This window comes from Pelobates fuscus, chromosome 2 (assembly GCF_036172605.1).
Source record: "Pelobates fuscus isolate aPelFus1 chromosome 2, aPelFus1.pri, whole genome shotgun sequence".
Classification (NCBI taxonomy): domain Eukaryota; kingdom Metazoa; phylum Chordata; class Amphibia; order Anura; family Pelobatidae; genus Pelobates; species Pelobates fuscus.
Genome location: NC_086318.1, coordinates 288188059 through 288202539, shown reverse-complemented (window position 1 = coordinate 288202539; position 14481 = coordinate 288188059). Strand labels below are relative to the sequence as shown.

At 42.1% G+C, this 14481-nt stretch overlaps 42 pseudogenes; all 42 read right to left on the bottom strand.

Moving 5' to 3' along the window:
- Positions 1 to 128: 128 nt before the first annotated feature.
- Positions 129 to 247, bottom strand: LOC134595934 (5S ribosomal RNA; annotated as a pseudogene).
- Positions 248 to 381: 134 nt separating this feature from the next.
- Positions 382 to 500, bottom strand: LOC134596465 (5S ribosomal RNA; annotated as a pseudogene).
- A 134-nt stretch (positions 501 to 634) lies between these two features.
- LOC134589159 (5S ribosomal RNA) lies at positions 635 to 753 on the bottom strand (annotated as a pseudogene).
- A 134-nt stretch (positions 754 to 887) lies between these two features.
- On the bottom strand, positions 888 to 1006 carry LOC134596848 (5S ribosomal RNA; annotated as a pseudogene).
- A 620-nt stretch (positions 1007 to 1626) lies between these two features.
- Positions 1627 to 1744, bottom strand: LOC134588435 (5S ribosomal RNA; annotated as a pseudogene).
- Positions 1745 to 2212: 468 nt separating this feature from the next.
- LOC134596836 (5S ribosomal RNA) lies at positions 2213 to 2331 on the bottom strand (annotated as a pseudogene).
- A 134-nt stretch (positions 2332 to 2465) lies between these two features.
- On the bottom strand, positions 2466 to 2584 carry LOC134589504 (5S ribosomal RNA; annotated as a pseudogene).
- Positions 2585 to 2809: 225 nt separating this feature from the next.
- On the bottom strand, positions 2810 to 2928 carry LOC134594376 (5S ribosomal RNA; annotated as a pseudogene).
- Positions 2929 to 3062: 134 nt separating this feature from the next.
- Positions 3063 to 3181, bottom strand: LOC134597317 (5S ribosomal RNA; annotated as a pseudogene).
- Positions 3182 to 3315: 134 nt separating this feature from the next.
- On the bottom strand, positions 3316 to 3434 carry LOC134595933 (5S ribosomal RNA; annotated as a pseudogene).
- A 134-nt stretch (positions 3435 to 3568) lies between these two features.
- Positions 3569 to 3687, bottom strand: LOC134596464 (5S ribosomal RNA; annotated as a pseudogene).
- A 134-nt stretch (positions 3688 to 3821) lies between these two features.
- On the bottom strand, positions 3822 to 3940 carry LOC134589158 (5S ribosomal RNA; annotated as a pseudogene).
- Positions 3941 to 4074: 134 nt separating this feature from the next.
- On the bottom strand, positions 4075 to 4193 carry LOC134593953 (5S ribosomal RNA; annotated as a pseudogene).
- A 620-nt stretch (positions 4194 to 4813) lies between these two features.
- On the bottom strand, positions 4814 to 4931 carry LOC134588434 (5S ribosomal RNA; annotated as a pseudogene).
- A 468-nt stretch (positions 4932 to 5399) lies between these two features.
- Positions 5400 to 5518, bottom strand: LOC134596824 (5S ribosomal RNA; annotated as a pseudogene).
- Positions 5519 to 5652: 134 nt separating this feature from the next.
- Positions 5653 to 5771, bottom strand: LOC134589503 (5S ribosomal RNA; annotated as a pseudogene).
- Positions 5772 to 5996: 225 nt separating this feature from the next.
- LOC134594375 (5S ribosomal RNA) lies at positions 5997 to 6115 on the bottom strand (annotated as a pseudogene).
- Positions 6116 to 6249: 134 nt separating this feature from the next.
- On the bottom strand, positions 6250 to 6368 carry LOC134597316 (5S ribosomal RNA; annotated as a pseudogene).
- Positions 6369 to 6502: 134 nt separating this feature from the next.
- LOC134595932 (5S ribosomal RNA) lies at positions 6503 to 6621 on the bottom strand (annotated as a pseudogene).
- A 377-nt stretch (positions 6622 to 6998) lies between these two features.
- On the bottom strand, positions 6999 to 7117 carry LOC134588475 (5S ribosomal RNA; annotated as a pseudogene).
- Positions 7118 to 7251: 134 nt separating this feature from the next.
- Positions 7252 to 7370, bottom strand: LOC134595103 (5S ribosomal RNA; annotated as a pseudogene).
- A 134-nt stretch (positions 7371 to 7504) lies between these two features.
- LOC134589051 (5S ribosomal RNA) lies at positions 7505 to 7623 on the bottom strand (annotated as a pseudogene).
- A 134-nt stretch (positions 7624 to 7757) lies between these two features.
- Positions 7758 to 7876, bottom strand: LOC134597869 (5S ribosomal RNA; annotated as a pseudogene).
- A 225-nt stretch (positions 7877 to 8101) lies between these two features.
- LOC134589523 (5S ribosomal RNA) lies at positions 8102 to 8220 on the bottom strand (annotated as a pseudogene).
- Positions 8221 to 8688: 468 nt separating this feature from the next.
- On the bottom strand, positions 8689 to 8807 carry LOC134594414 (5S ribosomal RNA; annotated as a pseudogene).
- Positions 8808 to 8941: 134 nt separating this feature from the next.
- LOC134594772 (5S ribosomal RNA) lies at positions 8942 to 9060 on the bottom strand (annotated as a pseudogene).
- A 225-nt stretch (positions 9061 to 9285) lies between these two features.
- On the bottom strand, positions 9286 to 9404 carry LOC134594373 (5S ribosomal RNA; annotated as a pseudogene).
- Positions 9405 to 9538: 134 nt separating this feature from the next.
- LOC134597315 (5S ribosomal RNA) lies at positions 9539 to 9657 on the bottom strand (annotated as a pseudogene).
- Positions 9658 to 9791: 134 nt separating this feature from the next.
- LOC134595931 (5S ribosomal RNA) lies at positions 9792 to 9910 on the bottom strand (annotated as a pseudogene).
- A 134-nt stretch (positions 9911 to 10044) lies between these two features.
- LOC134596463 (5S ribosomal RNA) lies at positions 10045 to 10163 on the bottom strand (annotated as a pseudogene).
- Positions 10164 to 10297: 134 nt separating this feature from the next.
- On the bottom strand, positions 10298 to 10416 carry LOC134589157 (5S ribosomal RNA; annotated as a pseudogene).
- Positions 10417 to 10550: 134 nt separating this feature from the next.
- On the bottom strand, positions 10551 to 10669 carry LOC134596812 (5S ribosomal RNA; annotated as a pseudogene).
- Positions 10670 to 11289: 620 nt separating this feature from the next.
- On the bottom strand, positions 11290 to 11407 carry LOC134588433 (5S ribosomal RNA; annotated as a pseudogene).
- A 468-nt stretch (positions 11408 to 11875) lies between these two features.
- LOC134596801 (5S ribosomal RNA) lies at positions 11876 to 11994 on the bottom strand (annotated as a pseudogene).
- Positions 11995 to 12128: 134 nt separating this feature from the next.
- On the bottom strand, positions 12129 to 12247 carry LOC134589502 (5S ribosomal RNA; annotated as a pseudogene).
- A 225-nt stretch (positions 12248 to 12472) lies between these two features.
- LOC134596132 (5S ribosomal RNA) lies at positions 12473 to 12591 on the bottom strand (annotated as a pseudogene).
- A 134-nt stretch (positions 12592 to 12725) lies between these two features.
- Positions 12726 to 12844, bottom strand: LOC134597314 (5S ribosomal RNA; annotated as a pseudogene).
- Positions 12845 to 12978: 134 nt separating this feature from the next.
- LOC134595930 (5S ribosomal RNA) lies at positions 12979 to 13097 on the bottom strand (annotated as a pseudogene).
- Positions 13098 to 13474: 377 nt separating this feature from the next.
- On the bottom strand, positions 13475 to 13593 carry LOC134588474 (5S ribosomal RNA; annotated as a pseudogene).
- A 134-nt stretch (positions 13594 to 13727) lies between these two features.
- LOC134595091 (5S ribosomal RNA) lies at positions 13728 to 13846 on the bottom strand (annotated as a pseudogene).
- Positions 13847 to 13980: 134 nt separating this feature from the next.
- Positions 13981 to 14099, bottom strand: LOC134588169 (5S ribosomal RNA; annotated as a pseudogene).
- A 134-nt stretch (positions 14100 to 14233) lies between these two features.
- LOC134596228 (5S ribosomal RNA) lies at positions 14234 to 14352 on the bottom strand (annotated as a pseudogene).
- Positions 14353 to 14481: the final 129 nt, after the last annotated feature.

Genomic DNA, 14481 nt, shown 5'->3' with positions numbered 1-14481 from the left:
AAGGGAATGCGATCTCGCTAATGTTGGTAGAATATCAAACTCTGGTTGCGACAAAAGACAAGACGCTTCTGGATAGGGAAAAAAGTGGTCTGATTATGACATCATAATGCAAAAAAGAAATAAACAAAAGCTTACGGCACCTGAGGTTCCTAGTTGGTCTCCCATACAAGTACTAACCAGACCCGAGTCTGGATGGCTTCCGAGATCTGACGAGATCAGGCATTTTCAGACTGGTATGGCCGTAAGTGAAATTAAGAGAATGCGATCTCGCTAATGTTGGTAGAATATCAAACTCTGGTTGCGACAAAAGACAAGACGCTTCTGGATAGGGAAAAAAGTGGTCTGATTATGACATCATAATGCAAAAAAGAAATAAACAAAAGCTTACGGCACCTGAGGTTCCTAGTTGGTCTCCCATACAAGTACTAACCAGGCCCGAGTCTGGATGGCTTCCGAGATCTGACAAGATCAGGCATTTTCAGACTGGTATGGCCGTAAGTGAAATTACGAGAATGCGATCTCGCTAATGTTGGTAGAATATCAAACTCTGGTTGCGACAAAAGACAAGACGCTTCTGGATAGGGAAAAAAGTGGTCTGATTATGACATCATAATGCAAAAAAGAAATAAACAAAAGCTTACGGCACCTGAGGTTCCTAGTTGGTCTCCCATACAAGTACTAACCAGGCCCGAGTCTGGATGGCTCCCGAGATCTGACCAGATCACGCATTTTCTGACTGGTATGGCCGTAAGTGAAATTACGAGAATGCGATCTCGCTAATGTTGGTAGAATATCAAACTCTGGTTGCGATAAAAGACAAGACGCTTCTGGATAGGGAAAAAAGTGGTCTGATTATGACATCATAATGCAAAAAAGAAATAAACAAAAGCTTACGGCACCTGAGGTTCCTAGTTGGTCTCCCATACAAGTACTAACCAGGCCCGAGTCTGGATGGCTTCCGAGATCTGATGAGATCAGGCATTTTCAGACTGGTATGGCCGTAAGTGAAACTACGCGAATGCGATCTCGCTAATGTTGGTAGAATATCAAACTCTGGTTGCGACAAAAGACAAGACGCTTCTGGATAGGGAAAAAAGTGGTCTGATTATGACATCATAATGCAAAAAAGAAATAAACAAAAGCTTACGGCACCTGAGGTTCCTAGTTGGTCTCCCATACAAGTACTAACCAGGCCCGAGCCTGGATGGCTCCCGAGATCTGGCATTTTCAGACTGGTATGGCCGTAAGTGAAATTAAGAGAATGCGATCTCGCTAATGTTGGTAGAATATCAAACTCTGGTTGCGACAAAAGACAAGACGCTTCTGGATAGGGAAAAAAGTGGTCTGATTATGACATCATAATGTAAAAAAGAAATAAACAAAAGCTTACGGCACTTGAGGTTCCTAGTTGGTCTCCCATACAAGTACTAACCAGGCCCGAGTCTGGATGGCTTTCGAGATCTGGCATTTTCAGACTGGTATGGCCATAAGTGAAATTAAGAGAATGCGATCTCGCTAATGTTGGTAGAATATCACACTCTGGTTGCGACAAAAGACAAGACGCTTCTGGATAGGGAAAAAAATGGTCTGATTATGACATCATAATGCAAAAAATAAATAAACAAAAGCTTACGGCACCTGAGGTTCCTAGTTGGTCTCCCATACAAGTACTAACCAGACCCGAGTCGGATGGCTTCCGAGATCTGACGAGATCAGGCATTTTCAGACTGGTATGGCCGTAAGTAAAATTAAGAGAATGCGATCTCGCTAATGTTGATAGAATATCAAACTCTGGTTGCGACAAAAGACAAGACGCTTCTGGATAGGGAAAAAAGTGGTCTGATTATGACATCATAATGCAAAAAATAAATAAACAAAAGCTTACGGCACCTGAGGTTCCTAGTTGGTCTCCCATACAAGTACTAACCAGGCCCGAGTCTGAATGGCTTCCGAGATCTGGCATTTTCAGACTGGTATAGCCGTAAGTGAAATTAAGAGAATGCGATCTCGCTAATGTTGGTAGAATATCAAACTCTGGTTGCTACAAAAGACAAGACGCTTCTGGATAGGGAAAAAAGTGGTCTGATTATGACATCATAATGCAAAAAATAAATAAACAAAAGCTTACGGCACCTGAGGTTCCTAGTTGGTCTCCCATAGGGAAAAAAGTGGTCTGATTATGACATCATAATGCAAAAAAGAAATAAACAAAAGCTTACGGCACCTGAGGTTCCTAGTTGGTCTCCCATACAAGTACTAACCAGGCCCGAGTCTGGATGGCTTCCGAGATCTGATGAGATCAGGCATTTTCAGACTGGTATGGCCGTAAGTGAAATTAAGAGAATGCGATCTCGCTAATGTTGGTAGAATATCAAACTCTGGTTGCGACAAAAGACAAGACGCTTCTGGATAGGGAAAAAAGTGGTCTGATTATGACATCATAATGCAAAAAAGAAATAAACAAAAGCTTACGGCACCTGAGGTTCCTAGTTGGTCTCCCATACAAGTACTAACCAGGCCCGAGTCTGAATGGCTTCCGAGATCTGACGAGATCAGGCATTTTCAGACTGGTATGGCCGTAAGTGAAATTAAGAGAATGCGATCTCGCTAATGTTGGTAGAATATCAAACTCTGGTTGCGACAAAAGACAAGACGCTTCTGGATAGGGAATAAAGTGGTCTGATTATGACATCATAATGCAAAAAAGAAATAAACAAAAGCTTACGGCACCTGAGGTTCCTAGTTGGTCTCCCATAGGGAAAAAAGTGGTCTGATTATGACATCATAATGCAAAAAAGAAATAAAGAAAAGCTTACGGCACCTGAGGTTCCTAGTTGGTCTCCCATACAAGTACTAACCAGGCCCAAGTCTGGATGGCTTCCGAGATCTGACGAGATCAGGCATTTTCAGACTGGTATAGCCGTAAGTGAAATTAAGAGAATGCGATCTCGCTAATGTTGGTAGAATATCAAACTCTGGTTGCGACAAAAGACAAGACGCTTCTGGATAGGGAAAAAAGTGGTCTGATTATGACATCATAATGCAAAAAAGAAATAAACAAAAGCTTACGGCACCTGAGGTTCCTAGTTGGTCTCCCATACAAGTACTAACCAGGCCCGAGTCTGGATGGCTTCCGAGATCTGACGAGATCAGGCATTTTCAGACTGTTATGGCCGTAAGTGAAATTAAGGGAATGCGATCTCGCTAATGTTGGTAGAATATCAAACTCTGGTTGCGACAAAAGACAAGACGCTTCTGGATAGGGAAAAAAGTGGTCTGATTATGACATCATAATGCAAAAAAGAAATAAACAAAAGCTTACGGCACCTGAGGTTCCTAGTTGGTCTCCCATACAAGTACTAACCAGACCCGAGTCTGGATGGCTTCCGAGATCTGACGAGATCAGGCATTTTCAGACTGGTATGGCCGTAAGTGAAATTAAGAGAATGCGATCTCGCTAATGTTGGTAGAATATCAAACTCTGGTTGCGACAAAAGACAAGACGCTTCTGGATAGGGAAAAAAGTGGTCTGATTATGACATCATAATGCAAAAAAGAAATAAACAAAAGCTTACGGCACCTGAGGTTCCTAGTTGGTCTCCCATACAAGTACTAACCAGGCCCGAGTCTGGATGGCTTCCGAGATCTGACAAGATCAGGCATTTTCAGACTGGTATGGCCGTAAGTGAAATTACGAGAATGCGATCTCGCTAATGTTGGTAGAATATCAAACTCTGGTTGCGACAAAAGACAAGACGCTTCTGGATAGGGAAAAAAGTGGTCTGATTATGACATCATAATGCAAAAAAGAAATAAACAAAAGCTTACGGCACCTGAGGTTCCTAGTTGGTCTCCCATACAAGTACTAACCAGGCCCGAGTCTGGATGGCTCCCGAGATCTGACCAGATCACGCATTTTCTGACTGGTATGGCCGTAAGTGAAATTACGAGAATGCGATCTCGCTAATGTTGGTAGAATATCAAACTCTGGTTGCGATAAAAGACAAGACGCTTCTGGATAGGGAAAAAAGTGGTCTGATTATGACATCATAATGCAAAAAAGAAATAAACAAAAGCTTACGGCACCTGAGGTTCCTAGTTGGTCTCCCATACAAGTACTAACCAGGCCCGAGTCTGGATGACTTCCGAGATCTGATGAGATCAGGCATTTTCAGACTGGTATGGCCGTAAGTGAAACTACGCGAATGCGATCTCGCTAATGTTGGTAGAATATCAAACTCTGGTTGCGACAAAAGACAAGACGCTTCTGGATAGGGAAAAAAGTGGTCTGATTATGACATCATAATGCAAAAAAGAAATAAACAAAAGCTTACGGCACCTGAGGTTCCTAGTTGGTCTCCCATACAAGTACTAACCAGGCCCGAGCCTGGATGGCTCCCGAGATCTGGCATTTTCAGACTGGTATGGCCGTAAGTGAAATTAAGAGAATGCGATCTCGCTAATGTTGGTAGAATATCAAACTCTGGTTGCGACAAAAGACAAGACGCTTCTGGATAGGGAAAAAAGTGGTCTGATTATGACATCATAATGTAAAAAAGAAATAAACAAAAGCTTACGGCACTTGAGGTTCCTAGTTGGTCTCCCATACAAGTACTAACCAGGCCCGAGTCTGGATGGCTTTCGAGATCTGGCATTTTCAGACTGGTATGGCCATAAGTGAAATTAAGAGAATGCGATCTCGCTAATGTTGGTAGAATATCACACTCTGGTTGCGACAAAAGACAAGACGCTTCTGGATAGGGAAAAAAATGGTCTGATTATGACATCATAATGCAAAAAATAAATAAACAAAAGCTTACGGCACCTGAGGTTCCTAGTTGGTCTCCCATACAAGTACTAACCAGACCCGAGTCGGATGGCTTCCGAGATCTGACGAGATCAGGCATTTTCAGACTGGTATGGCCGTAAGTAAAATTAAGAGAATGCGATCTCGCTAATGTTGATAGAATATCAAACTCTGGTTGCGACAAAAGACAAGACGCTTCTGGATAGGGAAAAAAGTGGTCTGATTATGACATCATAATGCAAAAAATAAATAAACAAAAGCTTACGGCACCTGAGGTTCCTAGTTGGTCTCCCATACAAGTACTAACCAGGCCCGAGTCTGAATGGCTTCCGAGATCTGGCATTTTCAGACTGGTATAGCCGTAAGTGAAATTAAGAGAATGCGATCTCGCTAATGTTGGTAGAATATCAAACTCTGGTTGCTACAAAAGACAAGACGCTTCTGGATAGGGAAAAAAGTGGTCTGATTATGACATCATAATGCAAAAAATAAATAAACAAAAGCTTACGGCACCTGAGGTTCCTAGTTGGTCTCCCATAGGGAAAAAAGTGGTCTGATTATGACATCATAATGCAAAAAAGAAATAAACAAAAGCTTACGGCACCTGAGGTTCCTAGTTGGTCTCCCATACAAGTACTAACCAGGCCCGAGTCTGGATGGCTTCCGAGATCTGATGAGATCAGGCATTTTCAGACTGGTATGGCCGTAAGTGAAATTAAGAGAATGCGATCTCGCTAATGTTGGTAGAATATCAAACTCTGGTTGCGACAAAAGACAAGACGCTTCTGGATAGGGAAAAAAGTGGTCTGATTATGACATCATAATGCAAAAAAGAAATAAACAAAAGCTTACGGCACCTGAGGTTCCTAGTTGGTCTCCCATACAAGTACTAACCAGGCCCGAGTCTGAATGGCTTCCGAGATCTGACGAGATCAGGCATTTTCAGACTGGTATGGCCGTAAGTGAAATTAAGAGAATGCGATCTCGCTAATGTTGGTAGAATATCAAACTCTGGTTGCGACAAAAGACAAGACGCTTCTGGATAGGGAATAAAGTGGTCTGATTATGACATCATAATGCAAAAAAGAAATAAACAAAAGCTTACGGCACCTGAGGTTCCTAGTTGGTCTCCCATAGGGAAAAAAGTGGTCTGATTATGACATCATAATGCAAAAAAGAAATAAACAAAAGCTTACGGCACCTGAGGTTCCTAGTTGGTCTCCCATACAAGTACTAACCAGGCCCAAGTCTGGATGGCTTCCGAGATCTGACGAGATCAGGCATTTTCAGACTGGTATAGCCGTAAGTGAAATTAAGAGAATGCGATCTCGCTAATGTTGGTAGAATATCAAACTCTGGTTGCGACAAAAGACAAGACGCTTCTGGATAGGGAAAAAAGTGGTCTGATTATGACATCATAATGCAAAAAAGAAATAAACAAAAGCTTACGGCACCTGAGGTTCCTAGTTGGTCTCCCATACAAGTACTAACCAGGCCCGAGTCTGGATGGCTTCCGAGATCTGACGAGATCAGGCATTTTCAGACTGTTATGGCCGTAAGTGAAATTAATGGAATGCGATCTCGCTAATGTTGGTAGAATATCAAACTCTGGTTGCGACAAAAGACAAGACGCTTCTGGATAGGGAAAAAAGTGGTCTGATTATGACATCATAATGCAAAAAAGAAATAAACAAAAGCTTACGGCACCTGAGGTTCCTAGTTGGTCTCCCATACAAGTACTAACCAGACCCGAGTCTGGATGGCTTCCGAGATCTGACGAGATCAGGCATTTTCAGACTGGTATGGCCGTAAGTGAAATTAAGAGAATGCGATCTCGCTAATGTTGGTAGAATATCAAACTCTGGTTGCGACAAAAGACAAGATGCTTCTGGATAGGGAAAAAAGTGGTCTGATTATGACATCATAATGCAAAAAAGAAATAAACAAAAGCTTACGGCACCTGAGGTTCCTAGTTGGTCTCCCATACAAGTACTAACCAGGCCCGAGTCTGGATGACTTCCGAGATCTGACATTTTCAGACTGGTATGGCCGTAAGTGAAATTAAGAGAATGCGATCTCGCTAATGTTGGTAGAATATCAAACTCTGGTTGCGACAAAAGACAAGACGCTTCTGGATAGGGAAAAAAGTGGTCTGATTATGACATCATAATGCAAAAAAGAAATAAACAAAAGCTTACGGCACCTGAGGTTCCTTGTTGGTCTCCCATACAAGTACTAACCAGACCCGAGTCTGGATGGCTTCCGAGATCTGACGAGATCAGACATTTTCAGACTGGTATGGCCATAAGTGAAATAAAGAGAATGCGATCTCGCTAATGTTGGTAGAATATCAAACTCTGGTTGCGACAAAAGACAAGACGCTTCTGGATAGGGAAAAAAGTGGTCTGATTATGACATCATAATGCAAAAAAGAAATAAATAAAAGCTTACGGCACCTGAGGTTCCTAGTTGGTCTCCCATACAAGTACTAACCAGGCCCGAGTCTGGATGGTTTCCGAGATCTGATGAGATCAGGCATTTTCAGACTGGTATGGCCGTAAGTGAAATTAAGAGAATGCGATCTCGCTAATGTTGGTAGAATATCAAACTCTGGTTGCGACAAAAGACAAGACGCTTCTGGATAGGGAAAAAAGTGGTCTGATTATGACATCATAATGCAAAAAAGAAATGAACAAAAGCTTACGGCACTTGAGGTTCCTAGTTAGTCTCCCATACAAGTACTAACCAGGCCCGAGTCTGGATGACTTCCGAGATCTGACGAGATCAGGCATTTTCAGACTGGTATATCCGTAAATGAAATTAAGAGAATGCGATCTCACTAATGTTGGTAGAATATCAAACTCTGGTTGCGACAAAAGACAAGACGCTTCTGGATAGGGAAAAAAGTGGTCTGATTATGACATCATAATGCAAAAAAGAAATAAACAAAAGCTTACGTCACCTGAGGTTCCTAGTTGGTCTCCCAAACAAGTACTAACCAGGCCCGAGTCTGGATAGCTTCCGAGATCTGACGAGATCAGGCATTTTCAGACTGGTATGGCCGTAATTGAAATTAAGAGAATGCGATCTCGCTAATGTTGGTAGAATATCAAACTCTGGTTGCGACAAAAGACAAGACGCTTCTGGATAGGGAATAAAGTGGTCTGATTATGACATCATAATGCAAAAAAGAAATAAACAAAAGCTTACGGCACCTGAGGTTCCTAGTTGGTCTCCCATAGGGAAAAAAGTGGTCTGATTATGACATCATAATGCAAAAAAGAAATAAACAAAAGCTTACGGCACCTGAGGTTCCTAGTTGGTCTCCCATACAAGTACTAACCAGGCCCAAGTCTGGATGGCTTCTGAGATCTGACGAGATCAGGCATTTTCAGACTGGTATGGCCGTAAGTGAAATTAAGAGAATGCGATCTCGCTAATGTTGGTAGAATATCAAACTCTGGTTGCGACAAAAGACAAGACGCTTCTGGATAGGGAAAAAAGTGGTCTGATTATGACATCATAATGCAAAAAAGAAATAAACAAAAGCTTACGGCATCTGAGGTTCCTAGTTGGTCTCCCATACAAGTACTAACCAGGCCCGAGTCTGAATGGCTTCCGAGATCTGGCATTTTCAGACTGGTATAGCCGTAAGTGAAATTAAGAGAATGCGATCTCGCTAATGTTGGTAGAATATCAAACTCTGGTTGCTACAAAAGACAAGACGCTTCTGGATAGGGAAAAAAGTGGTCTGATTATGACATCATAATGCAAAAAAGAAATAAACAAAAGCTTACGGCACCTGAGGTTCCTAGTTGGTCTCCCATAGGGAAAAAAGTGGTCTGATTATGACATCATAATGCAAAAAAGAAATAAACAAAAGCTTACGGCACCTGAGGTTCCTAGTTGGTCACCCATACAAGTACTAACCAGGCCCGAGTCTGGATGGCTTCCGAGATCTGATGAGATCAGGCATTTTCAGACTGGTATGGCCGTAAGTGAAATTAAGAGAATGCGATCTCGCTAATGTTGGTAGAATATCAAACTCTGGTTGCGACAAAAGACAAGACGCTTCTGGATAGGGAAAAAAGTGGTCTGATTATGACATCATAATGCAAAAAAGAAATAAACAAAAGCTTACGGCACCTGAGGTTCCTAGTTGGTCTCCCATACAAGTACTAACCAGGCCCGTGTCTGAATGGCTTCCGAGATCTGACGAGATCAGGCATTTTCAGACTGGTATGGCCGTAAGTGAAATTAAGAGAATGCGATCTCGCTAATGTTGGTAGAATATCAAACTCTGGTTGCGACAAAAGACAAGACGCTTCTGGATAGGGAATAAAGTGGTCTGATTATGACATCATAATGCAAAAAAGAAATAAACAAAAGCTTACGGCACCTGAGGTTCCTAGTTGGTCTCCCATAGGGAAAAAAGTGGTCTGATTATGACATCATAATGCAAAAAAGAAATAAAGAAAAGCTTACGGCACCTGAGGTTCCTAGTTGGTCTCCCATACAAGTACTAACCAGGCCCAAGTCTGGATGGCTTCCGAGATCTGACGAGATCAGGCATTTTCAGACTGGTATAGCCGTAAGTGAAATTAAGAGAATGCGATCTCGCTAATGTTGGTAGAATATCAAACTCTGGTTGCGACAAAAGACAAGACGCTTCTGGATAGGGAAAAAAGTGGTCTGATTATGACATCATAATGCAAAAAAGAAATAAACAAAAGCTTACGGCACCTGAGGTTCCTAGTTGGTCTCCCATACAAGTACTAACCAGGCCCGAGTCTGGATGGCTTCCGAGATCTGACGAGATCAGGCATTTTCAGACTGTTATGGCCGTAAGTGAAATTAAGGGAATGCGATCTCGCTAATGTTGGTAGAATATCAAACTCTGGTTGCGACAAAAGACAAGACGCTTCTGGATAGGGAAAAAAGTGGTCTGATTATGACATCATAATGCAAAAAAGAAATAAACAAAAGCTTACGGCACCTGAGGTTCCTAGTTGGTCTCCCATACAAGTACTAACCAGACCCGAGTCTGGATGGCTTCCGAGATCTGACGAGATCAGGCATTTTCAGACTGGTATGGCCGTAAGTGAAATTAAGAGAATGCGATCTCGCTAATGTTGGTAGAATATCAAACTCTGGTTGCGACAAAAGACAAGACGCTTCTGGATAGGGAAAAAAGTGGTCTGATTATGACATCATAATGCAAAAAAGAAATAAACAAAAGCTTACGGCACCTGAGGTTCCTAGTTGGTCTCCCATACAAGTACTAACCAGGCCCGAGTCTGGATGGCTTCCGAGATCTGACAAGATCAGGCATTTTCAGACTGGTATGGCCGTAAGTGAAATTACGAGAATGCGATCTCGCTAATGTTGGTAGAATATCAAACTCTGGTTGCGACAAAAGACAAGACGCTTCTGGATAGGGAAAAAAGTGGTCTGATTATGACATCATAATGCAAAAAAGAAATAAACAAAAGCTTACGGCACCTGAGGTTCCTAGTTGGTCTCCCATACAAGTACTAACCAGGCCCGAGTCTGGATGGCTCCCGAGATCTGACCAGATCACGCATTTTCTGACTGGTATGGCCGTAAGTGAAATTACGAGAATGCGATCTCGCTAATGTTGGTAGAATATCAAACTCTGGTTGCGATAAAAGACAAGACGCTTCTGGATAGGGAAAAAAGTGGTCTGATTATGACATCATAATGCAAAAAAGAAATAAACAAAAGCTTACGGCACCTGAGGTTCCTAGTTGGTCTCCCATACAAGTACTAACCAGGCCCGAGTCTGGATGGCTTCCGAGATCTGATGAGATCAGGCATTTTCAGACTGGTATGGCCGTAAGTGAAACTACGCGAATGCGATCTCGCTAATGTTGGTAGAATATCAAACTCTGGTTGCGACAAAAGACAAGACGCTTCTGGATAGGGAAAAAAGTGGTCTGATTATGACATCATAATGCAAAAAAGAAATAAACAAAAGCTTACGGCACCTGAGGTTCCTAGTTGGTCTCCCATACAAGTACTAACCAGGCCCGAGCCTGGATGGCTCCCGAGATCTGGCATTTTCAGACTGGTATGGCCGTAAGTGAAATTAAGAGAATGCGATCTCGCTAATGTTGGTAGAATATCAAACTCTGGTTGCGACAAAAGACAAGACGCTTCTGGATAGGGAAAAAAGTGGTCTGATTATGACATCATAATGTAAAAAAGAAATAAACAAAAGCTTACGGCACTTGAGGTTCCTAGTTGGTCTCCCATACAAGTACTAACCAGGCCCGAGTCTGGATGGCTTTCGAGATCTGGCATTTTCAGACTGGTATGGCCATAAGTGAAATTAAGAGAATGCGATCTCGCTAATGTTGGTAGAATATCACACTCTGGTTGCGACAAAAGACAAGACGCTTCTGGATAGGGAAAAAAATGGTCTGATTATGACATCATAATGCAAAAAATAAATAAACAAAAGCTTACGGCACCTGAGGTTCCTAGTTGGTCTCCCATACAAGTACTAACCAGACCCGAGTCGGATGGCTTCCGAGATCTGACGAGATCAGGCATTTTCAGACTGGTATGGCCGTAAGTAAAATTAAGAGAATGCGATCTCGCTAATGTTGATAGAATATCAAACTCTGGTTGCGACAAAAGACAAGACGCTTCTGGATAGGGAAAAAAGTGGTCTGATTATGACATCATAATGCAAAAAATAAATAAACAAAAGCTTACGGCACCTGAGGTTCCTAGTTGGTCTCCCATACAAGTACTAACCAGGCCCGAGTCTGAATGGCTTCCGAGATCTGGCATTTTCAGACTGGTATAGCCGTAAGTGAAATTAAGAGAATGCGATCTCGCTAATGTTGGTAGAATATCAAACTCTGGTTGCTACAAAAGACAAGACGCTTCTGGATAGGGAAAAAAGTGGTCTGATTATGACATCATAATGCAAAAAATAAATAAACAAAAGCTTACGGCACCTGAGGTTCCTAGTTGGTCTCCCATAGGGAAAAAAGTGGTCTGATTATGACATCATAATGCAAAAAAGAAATAAACAAAAGCTTACGGCACCTGAGGTTCCTAGTTGGTCTCCCATACAAGTACTAACCAGGCCCGAGTCTGGATGGCTTCCGAGATCTGATGAGATCAGGCATTTTCAGACTGGTATGGCCGTAAGTGAAATTAAGAGAATGCGATCTCGCTAATGTTGGTAGAATATCAAACTCTGGTTGCGACAAAAGACAAGACGCTTCTGGATAGGGAAAAAAGTGGTCTGATTATGACATCATAATGCAAAAAAGAAATAAACAAAAGCTTACGGCACCTGAGGTTCCTAGTTGGTCTCCCATACAAGTACTAACCAGGCCCGAGTCTGAATGGCTTCCGAGATCTGACGAGATCAGGCATTTTCAGACTGGTATGGCCGTAAGTGAAATTAAGAGAATGCGATCTCGCTAATGTTGGTAGAATATCAAACTCTGGTTGCGACAAAAGACAAGACGCTTCTGGATAGGGAATAAAGTGGTCTGATTATGACATCATAATGCAAAAAAGAAATAAACAAAAGCTTACGGCACCTGAGGTTCCTAGTTGGTCTCCCATAGGGAAAAAAGTGGTCTGATTATGACATCATAATGCAAAAAAGAAATAAACAAAAGCTTACGGCACCTGAGGTTCCTAGTTGGTCTCCCATACAAGTACTAACCAGGCCCAAGTCTGGATGGCTTCCGAGATCTGACGAAATCAGGCATTTTCAGACTGGTATAGCCGTAAGTGAAATTAAGAGAATGCGATCTCGCTAATGTTGGTAGAATATCAAACTCTGGTTGCGACAAAAGACAAGACGCTTCTGGATAGGGAAAAAAGTGGTCTGATTATGACATCATAATGCAAAAAAGAAATAAACAAAAGCTTACGGCACCTGAGGTTCCTAGTTGGTCTCCCATACAAGTACTAACCAGGCCCGAGTCTGGATGGCTTCCGAGATCTGACGAGATCAGGCATTTTCAGACTGTTATGGCCGTAAGTGAAATTAATGGAATGCGATCTCGCTAATGTTGGTAGAATATCAAACTCTGGTTGCGACAAAAGACAAGACGCTTCTGGATAGGGAAAAAAGTGGTCTGATTATGACATCATAATGCAAAAAAGAAATAAACAAAAGCTTACGGCACCTGAGGTTCCTAGTTGGTCTCCCATACAAGTACTAACCAGACCCGAGTCTGGATGGCTTCCGAGATCTGACGAGATCAGGCATTTTCAGACTGGTATGGCCGTAAGTGAAATTAAGAGAATGCGATCTCGCTAATGTTGGTAGAATATCAAACTCTGGTTGCGACAAAAGACAAGATGCTTCTGGATAGGGAAAAAAGTGGTCTGATTATGACATCATAATGCAAAAAAGAAATAAACAAAAGCTTACGGCACCTGAGGTTCCTAGTTGGTCTCCCATACAAGTACTAACCAGGCCCGAGTCTGGATGACTTCCGAGATCTGACATTTTCAGACTGGTATGGCCGTAAGTGAAATTAAGAGAATGCGATCTCGCTAATGTTGGTAGAATATCAAACTCTGGTTGCGACAAAAGACAAGACGCTTCTGGATAGGGAAAAAAGTGGTCTGATTATGACATCATAATGCAAAAAAGAAATAAACAAAAGCTTACGGCACCTGAGGTTCCTTGTTGGTCTCCCATACAAGTACTAACCAGACCCGAGTCTGGATGGCTTCCGAGATCTGACGAGATCAGACATTTTCAGACTGGTATGGCCATAAGTGAAATAAAGAGAATGCGATCTCGCTAATGTTGGTAGAATATCAAACTCTGGTTGCGACAAAAGACAAGACGCTTCTGGATAGGGAAAAAAGTGGTCTGATTATGACATCATAATGCAAAAAAGAAATAAATAAAAGCTTACGGCACCTGAGGTTCCTAGTTGGTCTCCCATACAAGTACTAACCAGGCCCGAGTCTGGATGGTTTCCGAGATCTGATGAGATCAGGCATTTTCAGACTGGTATGGCCGTAAGTGAAATTAAGAGAATGCGATCTCGCTAATGTTGGTAGAATATCAAACTCTGGTTGCGACAAAAGACAAGACGCTTCTGGATAGGGAAAAAAGTGGTCTGATTATGACATCATAATGCAAAAAAGAAATGAACAAAAGCTTACGGCACTTGAGGTTCCTAGTTAGTCTCCCATACAAGTACTAACCAGGCCCGAGTCTGGATGACTTCCGAGATCTGACGAGATCAGGCATTTTCAGACTGGTATAGCCGTAAATGAAATTAAGAGAATGCGATCTCACTAATGTTGGTAGAATATCAAACTCTGGTTGCGACAAAAGACAAGACGCTTCTGGATAGGGAAAAAAGTGGTCTGATTATGACATCATAATGCAAAAAAGAAATAAACAAAAGCTTACGTCACCTGAGGTTCCTAGTTGGTCTCCCAAACAAGTACTAACCAGGCCCGAGTCTGGATAGCTTCCGAGATCTGACGAGATCAGGCATTTTCAGACTGGTATGGCCGTAAGTGAAATTAAGAGAATGCGATCTCGCTAATGTTGGTAGAATATCAAACTCTGGTTGCGACAAAAGACAAGACGCTTCTGGATAGGGAATAAAGTGGTCTGATTATGACATCATAATGCAAAAAAGAAATAA